A 15,387-nucleotide genomic window follows, 5' to 3' on the forward strand; every position below is an offset into this window, starting at 1 on the left:
GCCAGGTGCTTCTCCTGGTCTCCCATGGGGTGCAGGGCCCAAGCACTGGGCCATCCTCCACTGCACTCCCGGGCCACAGCAGAGAGCTGGCCTGGAACAGGGGCAACCGGGACAGAATCCGGTGCCCCTACTGGAACTAGAACCCGGTGTACCAGCACCACAGGGGGAGGATTAGCCTATTGAGCCGTGGCGCTGGCTGTTCTTGTTTCTTAATGTCACGGCACATATTTAATCTGTCTGTGTCTCTTAGCAGGATGTGCGTCCAGTGGGAGGAAGGGCCTCCTCTGCTTATTTTTCCTGCAGACTTTCTAGTTCCAGAGCAGGGTCAGGCCCAGATTGGCAAGAGTCTGTCCCTGGGAGACTTGAATGAACACACCCACGTGTGCCTGGGAGGGGGTGTTGTGGGGAGGAAGCATCAGGGACCAAGCACATAATTAGAGTTGCTCATGACACATGCATGAAAATTGGGCGCAGAGGGAAGGGTCCCTGAGGCCATTTGGGAGACATCAGGAAATGAGTGTACGGACGTGTCGAGAGAAATGGAAAACAAGATTAGAAATGGGACTGAGACGTTGAATTCCCGGCTCTCTCCAAGGGACTCAGTGGAGCCGTAGCACAAGCTGTGCTTTGCCTGTAACGGCCTTGCTGTGTGCCGGAAATGAGAGGAGATGCTGCACAGTCAGGCTTGTGGATGGTGTCGTGTTGTAGCTCAGAATGCAAACAGCGCCGACTCACCACGAGGAACCAAGGGGGCCACGGCAAAAGGAAGGATCGATCCCCGTTATTTTCCATGTCTCCTGCAAACCCATCTTGACGGAGGTGCGTGATTGAAGGTGTGGTGTGCAAAGCCTTCTAGGAGATGCTGGACGTGGCAGGCATCCAGCCATCTCTGCTGGAAGTTGCAGAGACCCACTTTCCTTTTTTTAAAGATTTATTTTTTATTTATTTATAAGAGTTACAGAAAGAGGTAGAGCCGGGGGGGGGGGGGTGGAGAGGTCGGTCTTCCATCTGCTGGTTCACTCCCCAGATGGCCGCCACAGCTGGAGCTGTGCCAATCCAAAGCCAGGAACCAGGAGCCTCTTCCAGGTCTTCTATGTGGGTGCAGGGGCCCATGGACATGGGCCATCCTCACTGCTTTCCCACTGCTTTCCTAGGCCACAGCAATGAGCTGGATCAGAAGTGGAGCAGCCGGGACTCGAACCAGTGCCCGTATGGGATGCCAGCGTTGCAGGCTGGTGCCAGCCCTGCTTTTCTATTTAAAAGCTGTACTTTGTTTTTCCCCAGTCTAGCATATTTGGTGACTGACTTCAGGCTTCTGGTGCCTAAGCAAGCCTGGAAGTGTGGTGTGGTAGCTTTTATGGGATAACATTAGCTAGTGGGCTGTCTAGGAATTCCAGAAAGTTTGTGTTTTTCTCAGAAAATGGAAATATAATAATTAAGTGGGGTTTCAAAATGACTTTTTGTGAAAGTATAGAAAATACTCAACTTTTATATATGAAAAGTGTAGTGGTTTTCTGTATGACTTCTCAATTTTCTTTCACGATATTAAATGCCAAATAAACGAAATAGAGTAAAATAGTACTACTTATTGATGTCAGGTAAGATGTAAACTTACTTCAAAAAGTTCATGGAAAGTGAAAAGATAAGTTTATTTGGGTACAAAGATTTTGAAATCATATATGAGGGGTTTTAACAAGGTTCATGGAAAATGCATATTATATAAAGACTGGGTTTCAAATTCATTTTTTACCAAAATATATGCATTTTTTTTTATTTGCCTTTTTGAAAGGCACAGTGACTTGGAAGGGGGTGGGGTGGAGAGAGATTGATTGACTGACTGATTTTCCACCTGCTGGTTCACTTCCCAAATGCCCATGATGGCCAGGACTGGAACAGAGTGAAGCCAGGAGCTAGGATTCCATCTTGCTCTCCCACATGGGTGGCAGGAACCCATGCACTTGGGCCATCAACTATTGCCTTCTCAAGCGCATTATCAGGAAACTCAATTAGAAGCCCAGGAGCCAGGGCTCAGAATGGCGATGGGGATGCAGGCATCCCGAGTGGCGAATTAACTCACTGTGCCATAGTGCCCTCCCCAAACTTGGACCGGCAGAGTGGACAGTGAGAGAGAAAGACAGAGAGAAAGGTCTTCCTTTACCGTTGGTTCACCTCCAATGGCTGCCGCAGCCGGCGCACCGTGCTGATCGGAAGGCAGGAGCCAGGTACTTATCCTGGTCTCCCATGGGGTGCAGGGCCCAAGGACCTGAGCCATCCTCCACTGCACTCCCTGGCCACAGCAGAGAGCTGGCCTGGAAGAGGGGCAACCGGGACAGAATCTGGCGCCCCGACCGGGACTAGAACCCGGTGTGCCGGCGCCGCATGGCGGAGGATTAGCCTAGTGAGCCGTGGCGCTGGCCTATGTGTAGCCTCTTACAAGTCCACTTATTTCCCTCATCATCAGTTCCTTGGCTGAGTGCCATTCTTTAATGCGGGCACAGGCCTTTGAGCAAGACAGAGCCCCTGTTGCCTCCCCTGAGATGAGGAGAGCCTGCAAGTGGCCAGCAGGCTTGGCGAAAGGAGAACCGCGGCGCCAGCCCAAACGTAGTTTGTAATTGAATTTTACACAAACTTGTGAAGCACCAATTGTGTAATAAATCATGTGGAAGAAGTGGCCAGGGTTACTTTCAGACCAGTCTGTCTTGAGGTCTAGCTCGATGTGTCTCAGCTGGTCCCTCTGCGCTCCCTGATTCTTAATCAAGGAGTGTGAGTAGATGGACCCAGAGCATCCTCCTCTGTCCAGTGTTGTGTGTCATTTTGTGGGTCTCTGTTAGAAAACATTGTACTTAATGTGTTTTAATTATCTATAATGCATATTTATTGACCTTATAACTCTGTGATCATATAGGAAAAGCGTTGGTAAAGATTTTCCCAAGACAGTAGACATTTTTGGTCTACAAGTCAATCTGTATGCTGTCAGTACTGCACACGTGCAGCTGTAGATTGTATCTAAAGAAACGGACATGGGTGTGTTACACTACAACTTTTCTCATACAAGCAGGTGGGGAGCTGGGTATGGTCCCTGGTCCATGGTTTGCAGATTACTTTTTTAGAGCCTGCACCCTAACACCAGCACTTTTATCATCGTTAATAAGTTAGTTCAGAATAGTAGGTAGATATCAACAACTAGGGGTATCAACAACAATTAGAGCTATGATAGGGAATAGTTTATGAATGCTGCTTAAACATAATCACCATCAAGATATATGAAGACACTTCAGAACATTAATGGAAATGGAATTAAATAATAAAAAATAACAAATTTATTTTTTTAAAAAAAGATTTATTTATTTGACAGGTAGGGTTATAGACAGAGAGAGAGAGAAAGGTCTTCCTTCTGTTGGTTCACTCCCCAAGTGGCCACAACGGCTGGAGCTGCACTGATCCAAAATCAGGATCCAGGTGCTTCTCCTGGTCTCCCACGAGGGTGCAGGGGCCCAAGCACTTGGGCCATCCTCCACTGCCCTCCTGGGCCACAGCAGAGAGCTGGACTGGAAGAGGAGCAACCAGGACTAGAACCAGCACCCATATGGGATGCTGGCACCGCAGGTGGAGGATTAACCTAGTGCGCCATGGCACTGGCCCCCAAAATTTATTTTTAAAGTTTAATGCCATCAAGTTTAATCCCTTTTGTCTTTTTATAAATAATTAATGGTTCTGAGCATATAAACATCTCAATGCAATCGTGTTTACATTATTAATTGAAGAAACAAGAAGTCGGAAGGAGCCATAGAAGAGCTCTGAGTTGGGTGCTCAGAGATTTCCCATCAAAGCTTCACAGAATTGCATTTGTTTGCTGCATGGCCCGAGGTCGCTGTCGTAAGTCAAGTGGGTTGCAGAGAGAATCTGGCTTGGCTCAGCCGCCTCAGCTAAAGAAAGGTGTTTTTGGCAGGCAGAATGTTGCAGGGAGTTAGACGCTGGAATGGGTAAAGGGCACACTTCTTTGGAAATATGCCCCCGACCTGCTGACTCAACCTGTTACTAAACAGCCTGCCACTCGCTTCATCCAATCCCACAGATAAAAAGTTCTGCATCTGAGGTCCAAAGCCCAGTGGGCCAAATGCTTCAAGACCAAGGTAGTATCCTGAGTGTATGGCAGTTCTGTTTGAGTCAACCCAGGGTTCAGTTGTGCGGGAGCGCAGGGCAGATAAGACCCCAAGTGAATTTGTTTTCCAGTACTGGATCTATTAGAACAAAGTTTCTGTGTTTCCACGGAAGCCTGTTCTTAATATTTTATACATGTCCTGTCTAATAGGGTGGCTACTAGCCACATGTGGTTGTGCTCTTGGGGATGTGTCCAGTCCAAATTGAGAAGCGAGGTAAGAGTGAGGTATGTTCTAGATTTCAAAGTCATAGGACACACGCACACACACAATGAAAATATCTCAATAACTTTTATTTTGATCATGTATTGAAATATTTTGGATATAGTGGGCTACATAAATTCTACCATAGTTTACAGTTATTTTTCTAGTTTCTTACCAGTTTTTTAGTGCAGCCACTGGAAGCTTCAGCTGCGTGTGTAGCTCGTATTTTCACCAGACAGGACTGCCTTAGAGCACGTATCATCTTGGAGCTTTTCCGTGGGGACAGATAGTGTTTATCTTCTTGAGTGTTGCTCTCTTCTGTGCGTGTCTCACCTTCTCCCCTGAAGACTGAATCTTGAAGCCAGAGATGTGCCTTCAGTGCTCTGTGTCCTGGTACCTGCGGTCGGTTCTTCCGTGTAGCAGATGCGGGGTAACCGTTAGATGCTCACTGTGCAAATGAACCATTGTGTTGCCCCAGCGTCTTGCTGGACCTCTCTCTGATGCTTAACCCTAAAGCTCCCAGAGTAATCTGGCCGTCTTGGAAAACGTATTTTGGCTCTAATGTGCAGAAAGTCTGGCTTCTTGCAAGAGGCCACCTTGGCACTTATTAGACCTTTCTTTGGGTGAGGAGACTTCCTTATACAACCCTAGATTTTCTCTTAAGCTGTCCTGTCTCATTTCTCCTGAATTCTGAATCCTGTGGAGGTGGTGCATTGTATTAGCACACAGGGCTTCACGATAGCAAAGAGACAGAAAAGAAACAGTGCAAATTATGAGGATGGGACAGACGGGGATAATAACTTAAGCAGATGATGTATTTCCTTAGAGCTAAAGTTAGGGACTTCTTGAGTATGTGGCAGACTTGAATCTAGCTTGTTTAAACCCAAGTACTGTAACTGTACTAAGAGATCTCGAAGCTCTCCCCTGAACCTCTCTGCAGACAGCTGGTGTGGATGGCTGTATTTTGTCCACATCACCTTTCTGGTTATTGCTGCTTACACAGCAAGCCTGTTTGGCCACTCCTAGAGTAATCTAAGTACCTGTTGAACAGAAATTCGTCATTTTTACAATTTTAGTCATATTGACATCATTTGTAATTCTGAACTTATAAATCTAAGGGAAATTACTTTTTAATGTCCCCTGACACAACATTAAGATTTTGCAATTAGATTTTATAGGCTACAGTCATACGCTGCAGGTTGTGAGTCAAGAATGAAGACCCTGCGCATTAGGTAGGTTCCTAGAAGTGACGTATTCACTTCTAAAGCACCCAGGGTTCAAGCCAGGACAGGCTGGGCACCAGCTCCACAGCCCGGAGTGGGAAGCTGGGCAGTCAGGAGTTTGAGAGTCTTAGCTTGCATGTGAGTTTGCATTATCTTGTAGAAAAAAAAAACCAAAAACCTGTCTTTGTTGATGGATGAGTAGAAATTGCTTCTTGGGTGAGTTTTCCACCAATAAAAACCAGCCACTGATCACCTTGGTTCTTATCTTAATTGAATGCTCCAGATGGTTCTATGAAATAGGAAGTTATAGAGATCTTAAAAGTTATAAACAAAAGGGAAGACAGCTCCAGCCCACAAGCCAGATGTTTGAACCTAGCTTACAGGCGGTTTTCCACGAGTGTCTCTTTACCCCTGGCCGGGTACAGAGCCAGGTATGTCTGTGATAACCTTGAAGGATGCGGAGCTGCTTGGTCCCGGGAAGGCTGGGCATCACCTAACACTGATGGTGAGATCCTGAGATTTTCTGGGATGGCCAGAAAATCATGCAAATAAAATGCGGGGCAGCAGTGGAATTCCATCTCTTGTTTCAGAAAGGTAGTGTATTTCAATGGTATGGGATACTAGTTGGTTCTGATGAAGCTATCTTTCCTAAAATTTCTCGTAAAATACCTACCCAGGGAAAATATCAAACAATGCCTTTGTTCTGCCCTGCTCTATGATAACCTGACTTGTAGAAATGACAGGTCCAGAGTCACACTTGAATCCCCCCAGGCGTGATTCCTGCACTCAGCCCAGGGAGACTGTGTCCACAGCCACCTCCACATGTAGACTTCTTCGTGCTGCACTGGAGGAGTGTGTCTTCCTACAGTTTGACGTATTTGGAACTCTTTTTTTTTTTTTTTTTGACAGACAGAGTGGATAATGAGAGAGACAGAGAGAAAGGTCTTCCTTTTGCCGTTGGTTCACCCTCCAATGGCCGCTGCGCCCGGCGCGCTGCGCCCGGCACACGGCGCTGATCCGATGGCAGGAGCCAGGTGCTTTTCCTGGTCTCCCATGGGGTGCTGGCCACAGCAGAGAGCTGGCCTGGAAGAGGGGCAACCAGGACAGAATCCGGCGCCCCGACCGGGACTAGAACCCAGTGTGCCGGCGCCGCTAGGTGGCGGATTAGCCTATTGAGCCGCGATGCTGGCCATATTTGGAACTCTTACTCCTTAGTTATGGACATAGGGTATACCAAGGATCACAGGCTGCAAAAAACCAGCATAAAAATTAGACACACAGGACAGGCACTTGGAAAGTTAAGAACCTGCATAGAGAGCCTGGGTTTGAGTCTTCGCTTCACTCCCGATTCTAGCTTCTTGCTCATGTGCACCCTGGGAGACAGCAGAGGATGGCTCGAGTACTCGGGTCCCTGCCATTCAGTGGGGAGACCCTCACTGAAGTTTGTGTCCTGCCTTTGGCTTGGCCTGAGCGTGGCTGCTCTGGCGTTTGAGGAGGATCAGGATGAGGATGGAAGATCTCTCTGTGTTTCTTTCTGCCTCCCGAATGAAGTGAAAAGAAATAGATAAACTTTCCTGAACCAGATCACAAAGTCTCCATGTGCAGGTGAACCATCAACGCTTCCTGCTTTCTCAGAGAGTTACCAGGTCAGCTGGCCCAGGCTGAAGCATAGAACTTTATGCAAACCCATTTCAAGAGTGCATATCTTGGGGCCGGGCACTGTGGTGTAGTGGGTAAAGCTGCCTCCTGCAGTGCCGGCATCCCAACTGGGTGGCTGTTCAAGTCCCGGCTGCTCCACTTCCTATCCAGCTCTCTGCTATGGCCTGGGAAAGCAGTAGAAGATGGCCCAAGTTCTCAGGCCCCTGCTTCCACGTGGGAGACTGGGAAGAAGCTCCTGGCTCCTGGCTTTGGATCGGCACAGCTGCGGCCATCTGGGGAGTGAACCAGTGGATGGAAGACATTTCTCTCTCTCTCTTTCTCTCTCTCTCTGCCTGTGTTCATGTCAAATAAATAAGTCTTAAGAAACGAGTACAGTTCTTTTGCAAAACAAAGTTTGTAGATTTTTTTTCTGCGATGAATGTATGACAAATGGGTTACATATATTCTATGTGAATACAGCACAAACGTGAAGACTTTGCATAATACCTGAGTCACTCTAAGCCCGTGTGACCCAAATCATAAAGCATTTGAAGAAGCACTGTTTCCATTTTTGAATTTAAAATTTTTTAAATTTCAAATGTGTTTTATGTGTCATGTTTACAAATAATGTAAACACTAAATGCTTTATGCTTTTCTTTTAGCTGATACTTTCTATTTTTTCTAATCCTTGACTGTTGAATATTTTTGTTTTATTTGAAACAAATCACAAAGGGACATTTTGATCATTTTCTGTAATAAATTTTTGAGGTATTATTTTCTCTCATTTTTACAGATAAGAGGGGAATTTAAAGTTCATGGAAAAATAGAATTGAAAGAGTTTATTTTGGTATAAAAACTGATGTCCAGGTATATTTTTTTCATGATTCATGTTTTTCCTGATCTGTATCCTTATGTACATATTATGTGTGCGTGTATGAATGAACATGCATCTGTAAATATAAATATACATAATCAATAATCAAAGTTCATGGAAATTGCATATTGTAAAATATGGTTCATGGATTTCAGAAGTGTTTAATGTTTATTTTCATCTACGGGAAAGGCAGTGAGCGAGAGCCAGAGAAGTGCTTTGAGCTGCTGATCCATTCCCCAGATGCCCACAGTAGCCAGAGCGGGGGCCTGGAACTCTCCCCAGGTCTCCTGTGTGGTGGGAGGGGCCCAAGTACTTGAGCCATCATTTGCTGCCTCTCAGGGTGTGCTTTAGCAGGAAGCTGGTTCTGAAGCTGAGCAGCTGAGTTCTGAACCAAAACTCTGATACAGAATGGGGGCATCCTGAGTGCTGGCTTAACCCACAATGCCATACTTCTCACCCCTCAAATTGATTTTTCCCCCAAATATATGTACCTTATGACTCTTATTTTGCACAAACTTTCTTAAGTACCCTTGTAGGTGTCAGTACATATTTATGTGCCTGTGTATTATATATGTGTGTGCATATATGTTCATACCTGTATGCATGTGTAGATAGTGTTGGCACTGTGGGCACGTTTGGTGTACTCAGGTAAGTCTGGTAGAACCTAACGCAAGAGGTTCTTTTGCGGTCCATTGGTGCTGTGATGGGAAGAAGCTAGGTTGGCTAAGGAGTGTGGGGCTTGGGATTTTCCACCTTGACACTCATCCCTGCATGGCCTTCGGCAGTTAATATGATTTCTCTGCCCTCAGTTTTGTCACTAGGATGCACAGTGCCATGTCCGACTGTGACCCAGTTGGATTGAAAATAATTGAGGCCCTCAAATGTAGAGGAGAAAACTGGCCTGAGAGTTTCCAGTCTTTCTACAAAGTGCTCCTCTTGCAAGGAATTATGATGGGGGATGCATTTGTTGCCTTGGAAACCTTCCTCTGGATACTTTGTTGCTTGTGGTGGACCTGGTTGCTTTCAGTTTTTCTCTGGGATTCTCCTCCTGCCAGCTGTGCCCAGCCCAGTGGGCAGCCTGGGCTGGAATGTTCCTGTTCCTTCTGGAAAACCATCTGAAACCCATTATAATCACTTAGAAGAATTTGAGGGAGGACCCGCCATCTGGGAGCCTGACTCATCCTAGGGGAGAAACCTGGCGTGGGGTGCTGCTGACTTAGTGCCCAAAGTGAGCTTGCTTGCTTGCTTCTGAGTGTTTGGGAAAAGCAGTCAGGAAAGGGAGGGGTAGGAAAGTAGTAGTGGGCAAGGCACAGTGGAGGGAACCAGTGCAGGCCTGCCCTGCTGTTCCTGTCATGGCTTCACAAACTCCACTCCTTTGCTTTCTAATCATAGTTCTAGTTCTGATTACATCAGTTGGACGGCTGTGTAATACGCTGAAACTGCGTACGAAGTCCATGAGAGAGAGAGACCCCCCAGCCTGCAGGACCAGTTGGTATCTTTGAGTTGGGACGATGCCCCTCACAATCTGGGACGAGGGCAGGGGTGAACCACTTCTGCTCAGAGTCCTGCCTCCACCTCTGTTCCTGTCCTACCAGTGGAAGCACCTTCCCAGAGCAGGTGAACACCCAGCTCTTGGGGACAGGGCAGGGTCTGGTCCCGGCCATCCAGAGCTGTGTGGTCTAGAGTGATTAGAAAGCCATTTTCATGCCGCTCTGATTGTCCCTGCCTTCTTGTTCTAGAAAGTTCTTCACGCCAATAGAGCAGTTAGCACATGTGTGTCGCTTTTCCTCTGTAGCCTTACTTGAAGACACCTGGTTCATAAAACCGAGCTAGTGAAATGTTTCTCCTATAGATCTTTACTGAGGCTCCAGTACGTGGGTCCCCACTGCCCATCTGGATTGAGTTGCTGGCTTCTCACTGTGGCTTTGCCCAACCCTGCTGGGTGTGAGCAACTGGGGATTGAACCAGTAGAGACAAGATCACTGTCTGTGTTTCTCTCTTTGTCTCTATGCCTTCCAAATAATTTGAAAATAACAAATTGTACTAATATTAGCAATAGCAAAACAGTCAATCTTGTTTGTATAAGTTGATGTGTACCTAACTTTGGGAGAGTGCGTTGTGGTGTTTCACTTTTCTTTGGTCCATAATTGAAAGCTGAGTGGATGGCAGTTTTATTTAATAGTACGTATCAGTGGGAATCAACTCACCTTCAAAGTGAGGAGGCCATTGATTTTCTTGCTTCCTGTTACTCTCCACATGGACTGTGTAGGAAGTTAAATTTTATATTTGCTGAGGTTTAAAGATATAGTGGTGGGAAATATCAAGACTGGTTGGGTCTGTGTCTTACTTAGCTTGGCACAGCTCAACCCCGGTGTGCCCTGTTTCCTCGTCTAGAATAGGGCAGGTGTGAGAGATACAGGGATTGACGAGTGTAGGGGGATACAGCCACACCTCACACGTGACATACACTATGGGAATGTTAGTTGGTTTGAGCTGCTTTGCTGATAATCATATTATTAGTATTATGTCTTTGTGCACTGTTCGATGCAGATTAAACGAATTAGGAAGATTCGTGAGGATTAGAAGGAGTAGGCTGGGATTTGCCATTGTACGTCTGTGTACTTACATGTGTTGTCAATGCTTTCACAATCTTTCCCACCTTCATCCCCTGGACCCAAATGCAGACTGGCCTGGGGCTCATTTTGCAATGTGGTTTTCAAGTCTCCAGAACAGTTGGGAAATTCTGCTTTCCCAGCTCTTTAACTGATTAAAGTTTGAAGGAGTGAGGGACAGAACGGGAGCTGATAGAGCCGTTCCCATTCTACCTGGGTGGCTGCCGTGCTGGCTGGGCATCTGGTTCCTGGCCAGGTGGTTCCGCAGGCTTCAGCGCGGGGAGGAGCCATCCATGCAGGGTTGGGACTGGCTGATCTGTTTTGGACCAGAGTTCCTCTCCAACAGCAGAGCCTTCCTGGATTCTTGTTCATCAGGCTCCACGAGACTTGGCGTGAGAACGTCATTACTTTGGCTTCCTTTAGAGTGATTTATGTTTGTAAAAGTAACTTTTACTCTTTTTTTGCCTTATTTCCTCTTTCCTTTCTGTGGGGGAGTGGCACTTGAATGTGGTTGCTGTCTAGTTTGTCTCAGTGCTTCCTATTTAGACTGAATTTATTCATTCTCATTCATGTACTTAAGTGTAATTCTTTTTGATGCTGTAAGACCAAGTTCTTTTAAAAATGGAATCACTATACTTTGATAAAATATCCACAAAGCAATTAGGTAGGGGTAGTAAGAAGAATCGGTGCACCTAATTTTGCATTAGAAAACTGTTACCAGAGACCATATTTCAACAATAATGCTTGTGAAAAAATTGGATTATATTGCCAAATATTACAAATTATTTACAGAATATTCAAATTGACCAGTTTTATGTTATTACAGAATTTTCAAATAGCATTCCTGTTAGCTGCCTATTTAAGTTGCATTTCATCCTAGGGTTTTTTTCAGTAATATCAGGAAAAAAAAAGAAACAAGAAAAACATGGGAGGAAAGCTGTAAATCCGACCGTGGGGGCAGTGAACCTGTCACTGCTTTCGGAAACTGTATCCTCTCTCCTGGGACTTCTGTGGCCTCTGGTGTGATGCTGGCCAGCAAAGGCCCTGTGTTTAGACCCTTTCATCTCTACTTCATTTGACCCTGACATTCCCTGGCACTTCTCTCTCTGTAACCATTCATTTCTTGATTCCTTTGAAGGTGATTTGATAATTTCTCCCTACCAGTATTGAAATCTGTTCTTGGGATGGTGAAATACATAGGCAGATTTTCTGATCTGAAAGTTGAGTCAATCTTATGTTTTGGGGATAAGCCCTAACCCATATGAAAGCGGGGGTTGAGGGAGAAAGTGAGAGAGGGAGGGAGGGGCAGAGATAAACAGAAATGAATTTTCAACCACCTTCTTATAAATAAAGTTGGCCTATGAGTTTCTTTTCTCATATTCTTTCAGCCTCGGTGTGAAACTTAGAAACATCCTAATTGCCTCAAACTGAGTTGAGGAGGTTGGCTCTGTGCCTGAATGGTGTCTGTATGCTTGGGGTTGTGTGTCCCGAAGGATTTGGGGAAATTTGCATGTGCCACTGAGGCTGTTGTTTCTGGCGTCCTGTACCTGGGAGCTCATTATGCATCCTTTTAGGTGTTTGAAACTGTAGCAACAACTCAATGTGACAAAATGTATTTTTAAAATTGATACAGATAGACGTGTGATGTGTGCAGAGGGAGAGGGGAGGGAACTTGATAGCACTGGAGATGTCGGAGAAAAAAGCACTGATTTAGGGAAGGGGTCAAAGAGGAGCAGTGGCTTGGGATTGAAGCATTGAAAAGAGAGTAGGTTGCTTTTGCTGTGACCACCAGGGGCCCTTGAGAGGAGAGGGCCTGGTGCCCCGTTTGCACGTGGAGAGATGGGCTGGGGCAGGCACTTTATCCCAGGCCCTTGTGGAATGCAGGGAGGTGGAAGGTGCAGCAGTAGGGGAAGGAGAGGTAGGCAGAAAGCCTGCAGTGATGCGCCAGCAAGCAGGGTACCAGCTTGAGCCCAGCTGGTGTTAGCTGTACGCAGGCCCCATTGTGTTAGAGAAGGTCATTAGACTTTTGGAGAAGGAAATTCTGAGGACCCTTAGAGACTTCCACACTGTTGCTTCATTTTCCCCTCTTCACACCTGAGGGTGTTTTAGGAAGCAGGGAACTGCCTTGCTGTCACTCAGCCCTGGACACAAGCCTGGAATACAGCACTCACCTTGCTTCCTCGTGGCTGCCCTCTTCCCCTTCTAACTGAAATGAAAGGTGAATGCCATGTGAAGTCAGTTAACTGGTTTGTTACTTTTTACCTTTTTGAAATTTTTATTTATTTTTACTTTTATTTGAAAGGAGGAGAGAGAGAGAGATCTAACATCTGCTGGTTCACAATTCAGATGCTTGCAACAACAGCAAGGTCTGGCCTGGAAGAAACCTGTTTTCCAAAACTCCATGAATTCCCATGCCAGTGCCAGGGACCTGGTTACTGGAGCCATCCTCTGCCCCCCGTGGAGTGCATGCGCAGGAAACAGGATCGAAAGCAGAGGAGTCAGGACCTGAAGGGGACACTCCAATGCAGGCACCCCAAGTGGTGACCTGTCTAAACCACTGTGCCAAGTACCCAGCCCCTGATATTTTTCTGTAACCGTTTCTCCCCTTGCAGGAAGCTCAGCCCTCAGCCCTCTGTACATGATTTGAAGGCCCCAGCAGGAGTGCCCAGCTCTCGAGGCTGTGAGCTGTGCACAGAGCAGGAGGCCCCCACTCAGGAGCCCAGGACTCTGGCTCTGGTGGGGCTCTCTGCCTATGATTTCCTGTGTGAGTGATGGAAGTCTTGAACTTGAGCATCTTTATGGGTACTTTTAGGTCTCAGTGACATTTACCCATGGCTCTGGGGCCAGCCTGCCACTGGGGATGTTTCTTGGGCAGGACTCTGAGCCCAGTGTCTTTCCCTGATGCCAGCCTTACCTCCTTACATCTGAGACTCAGTTATCACTTTTCTCTTCATTTCATCTGGAAACTCTGTTAATTTGTGCCCCTGGTTTCATCTGTGGTCAGTGACCTGGCCACTGTGTCGTCTTTACCATCTTCATAGCCGCTTCCTGAATTTTATGGTTTTCAGGGCTTGGTTTTCTTAAATCTAACGTTCTCATCTGCATTGTCTACTTTTTCTTTTTCTTTCTTTCTTTCTTTTTTTTTTTTTGGACAGGCAGAGTGGACAGTGAGAGAGAGAGAGACAGAGAGAAAGGTCTTCCTTTGCCGTTGGTTCACCCTCCAATGGCTGCCGCGGCCGGCGCACCGCGCTGATCCGATGGCAGGAGCCAGGCGCTTCTCCTGGTCTCCCATGTGGGTGCAGGGCCCAAGCACTTGGGCCATCCTCCACTGCACTCCCGGGCCACAGCAGAGAGCTGGCCTGGAAGAGGGGCAACCGGGAGAGAATCCGGCGCCCCGACCGGGACTAGAACCTGGTGTGCTGGTGCGGTAAGGCGGAGGATTAGCCTAGTGAGCCGCGGCACCGACCCATTGTCTACTTTTTCTAAACCATCCTTCCTATCAGTGGCGCATCCGTATTCCTAAGATACTTGCTTCCAATGGGTCAAGTGCTTAAAAAAATTTTCCAAAAATGAAATCAGTCCAAACTTCTTACTCTGGATGTAGATTTTTTCCAGTGCATATCTAAACACGCCTTCCCATAGTTTCTTAGGTTGCTGGCACATTTTTTCTTTTCTCCCTTTTCTTTTCAGTTAACTTTTTCTATCAGTAGATATTAGTTGTACATCTTTACGGGGTACCCTAATATTTTGACACATTCGTATGTTGTGCATTGATCAATGCAGACTGTGCGAATTCTCCTTAATTCGGCTACTCTTGGGCTGGCTCATTCCTTTCCCACGTGTATTACTGCCTCCTGCATTTAAGGCACTTCAGTGAGCCTCACAGAGATAACTTGATGGAGTGGAGATGAGTTACACCTGTCAGGGCCAGAGGGCTGCCATGGTCGTCCATGTCGCCCTCTTGGTTCCTCCACTAGCACAGTTATCCTGTAGGCCTGTCATCAGATTGTCCCTTCTGTTTTACCTGTGCTTCCAATCATCTCTCTCTCTTCTGCAATTCCTGTAGCCTTACCTGTGATCACATTGCATTTACAGGTGTGCTGCTTAAAGAGGATATTAATGTTTCCCTGTTAGTACTTTTTAAGGCTCTAATTTTTGTTTTAATGGACTTTCTTATAAAAATGATGTTTATAAAGTTTATATAAAATACTAAAAAATCAAGTTATCATGTATATTAAAATTTAAAAACCACATACAGGTCTCCTTAGGGCTCAGCTATGGTTTCCTTTAAGAGAAAATAACTTTCAGCTGATATTATTTCCCCCCCACAATCCTATAGTAAAGACGTGCTTATTACAGAGATCTTTCGTCCTAAAAGGATGTCATTCATATCATAAAACTTTCTACAGGACGTGCTGTGGGCTGCGGGAATCTTTCCATGTTCGACCTGTTTCTAGCATCAGCATTTGTTGTTGAAGAGATTACGTCCTGGCCTGCATGCTTTTTCCCCAAGCCAGTAACTTTATTTTGAGCGTTGTCTTGTGCCTGTTTGGTTCAATATGCTATATCCTTCAGATACTGAATCCAAGCAAAGAAAAGACAACAGAGAACATGGTTGACGGTCCAAGATGCGGTCCCATATCCCACAGTGGCACACAGCTCATCGGTCTGCTTTC

At 46.2% G+C, this 15,387-nt stretch overlaps 1 protein-coding gene across 14 annotated transcripts in view; it reads left to right on the plus strand.

Moving 5' to 3' along the window:
• Nucleotides 1-15,387, plus strand: part of SEMA5A (semaphorin 5A) — a 479,052-nt gene that overhangs the window by 187,749 nt on the left and 275,916 nt on the right. The gene's annotated exons all lie outside the window — the stretch shown is intronic.

Source organism: Oryctolagus cuniculus, chromosome 14, assembly GCF_051225735.1.
Source record: "Oryctolagus cuniculus isolate XC-2025 breed Fujian yellow rabbit chromosome 14, ASM5122573v1, whole genome shotgun sequence".
In the NCBI taxonomy this organism is placed as follows: Eukaryota; Metazoa; Chordata; class Mammalia; order Lagomorpha; family Leporidae; genus Oryctolagus; species Oryctolagus cuniculus.